Source organism: Cyprinodon variegatus, unplaced genomic scaffold (genome assembly GCF_000732505.1).
Source record: "Cyprinodon variegatus isolate N-32 unplaced genomic scaffold, C_variegatus-1.0 Scaffold740, whole genome shotgun sequence".
Classification (NCBI taxonomy): Eukaryota; Metazoa; Chordata; class Actinopteri; order Cyprinodontiformes; family Cyprinodontidae; genus Cyprinodon; species Cyprinodon variegatus.
In genome coordinates, this window is record NW_015151193.1 from 45,084 (window position 1) to 47,471 (window position 2,388).

The window sequence follows — 2,388 nt, forward strand, 5'->3', positions numbered from 1 at the left end:
GAGGTTTCTTCCTGTTCAAAGGGAGTTTTTCCTCTCCACTGTCGCTACAAGCATGCTTAGTGTGAGGGATTGCTGAAGAGTCAATGAGTCGATGCAATCAGCTGGTTTTCCTTAGATAGAAAACTTTGAATCAATCTGACTGGATGATCTGGTGAACTGGAAAGTGACCTGAGATGACATGATGTGAATTGGAGCTATAGAAATAAACTGAATAGAATTGAATAATTTGAATTAAAAAGTGCAATTTAAAAATCCTTTTTAAATAGGATTTCTAAATGTATTATTTAAATGTTACATTTAAAATGGTTGTTTATCTTTTTCACAGACTCTCCTGGTCCTCCATAGCTGTGTTCTATATTGAAGGTTTAATTCAGTTGTATATCTATATTCTTACTTTACCTTTAGAATACATCTTTGTATATTGAACTGTGTGTGGGGCTTTAGCTCATTTCTACCCTCCTATTCAGTTATAGGAGCTCTTCAAACATTGAGATCATGTATTTCTGGTTTGTTCTACTTCCTGTTGGTGGTTTTGTCTTGTCTGCTTTCTTAAAATGTCCGGAAGATCGTCAGGGTGAAAACAGACACACATATTTATTCAGTTTTTTATTCCCTAACAGTCCTGAGAGAAACTGACCTTTTCTATGACTCAGTTGGTGTTTTTATGTTGTCCATAGGTTTTAGAGACAAACAGGCTCTCAGACAGGAATTCAGCACTAAAGGGGCGGGGTATCTGTTTCTTTTGAACCCGTGCCATTGGTTGGCTTTTGACCAATCAAACAGCTGGTCTTCACACTCTTTAACATTCCTTAGGTTCTTGTAGTAACACAGAACTTACTTTGTAGTGAGATCTAAAACACCTACAGCTGCCAGTCTTACCTGAGGGGGGATTTCAACCTTGGATTTTTGGACTCATTAGAAGCAGCAGATTATCCTGCAGGTGAGAAGCAGCTTTTCTTTGATTTTCTTTGTCCCTTTCAGCTCTGCATGACTGAGACGCTTTTTATGCCTTCAGACAATGAGAAAACCTCTTCCTGTTGTCTTCTTGAAGAAAACAAGGTCATCCTTCACAAAACTAAATACCTTTCACACTTTAAACATCAAAGTGATGCTTTAATGATTTTTAATTTAATCTAAGCCTTCCACCAAAACAACAAGGAACATGTGTGAGGCACCGATAAGAGAAAAGGTTCTTCAGCGACCCTCAGATGGTGGGAGGCCACTTAGGCTTATCTCCCACAGCCACCAAAATACAAACATTTCAAGTTAAAGTGTCTCTGAAAGCCTTGAATGTCCCAGCAGCTGTGGATTGGATCAGAGTCAATGCAGAACAACTGGTCTGCTGATTAAAAAAATGTCTTGATTAATGAGGTCAGGATGTTTCAGTTCATTCTAATCAGGGTTTCATCAATGCTGCACACGTTACTAAGAGCATTTTAAGAAAGCGCTGGGATTTTAAGTAAAAATGTGTCTAAGATTTGACCTTTCTGCAAAAACTGCAAAACATTTCTTAAAATAAGTGTATTTAACCTGAATTTGAGTTGGACAATAATTTCATTTGCAATAGAATGAGCATTTTTACCATTAAAATAAGATAATTGGTTATTATGCATTTTAAAAGAAGAGCCTGCAGTCTTTTTCTTATTTTAAATGTAAATTGTCTTATTCCATTGGCAAAGTGATTCTCTTATCTGCTCAATTCAAGACAAAATGAACTTATTTTAAGAAAAACTGATTTACTTGGATTTAAATTTTTTGCAGTGTACTACAAGATAAACGGGCGCTAAGCTGAAATACCAGTTTAAACTATAAATGATTTAAAAAGTGTTGAATAAAAGTTATGTAAAGACTTTTAAAGGTGTAAAAAACTTTAATGAGCATATCAAATTTGCTAAAAGATAATAATTAGACTTTAAAAAAAAGCCTAAAGGTGTTGCTTTTTACAAGTCTTTGTACAAACATATTTCTCCCACTCACGCTTGAATGTGGGTATTTTTCCAGTGCTTGTCAGTAATAATTTGCAGGTTCTGGGCGTGACTGATGAACAATAAACAGGATCAGATGACTGAAGGCTAAGGCTCTGTTAGGCGCTAGACGTATGGAAAGGTTTATATATGATCCAGCCGAGGGGCATGGAAACAGGGGGAGGGTGGATTTACCATTAGGCAATACTATGCAGTTCCCTAAGGCCCAAAGTTCCTGGGGGCCCCATAAAACTCTGTTTACATTTATACTTAAAAAAAACTATTCCTTATTTGTGCATATTCATTGCATTTTTGATAAAAAACCTTTGGCTAAAATGCCATCAGAATGCTGATAATATTAAGTGTGTCTCAGCCCCCCCTTCAGTGTCCACCATATTGGATCAGTCCATTTGCTGCACATGTT

At 36.5% G+C, this 2,388-nt stretch overlaps 1 protein-coding gene across 3 annotated transcripts in view; it reads left to right on the top strand.

The window, feature by feature from the left end:
* Positions 1–789: 789 nt before the first annotated feature.
* LOC107098013 (deoxyribonuclease gamma-like) overlaps positions 790–2,388 on the top strand; it is a 20,101-nt gene continuing 18,502 nt past the window's right edge. For all 3 annotated transcript variants that reach the window (XM_015395434.1, XM_015395435.1, XM_015395436.1), the window contains exon 1: positions 790–940. The gene's annotated coding sequence lies outside the window, so the exon portion shown is untranslated. The remainder of the gene's footprint in view (positions 941–2,388) is intronic.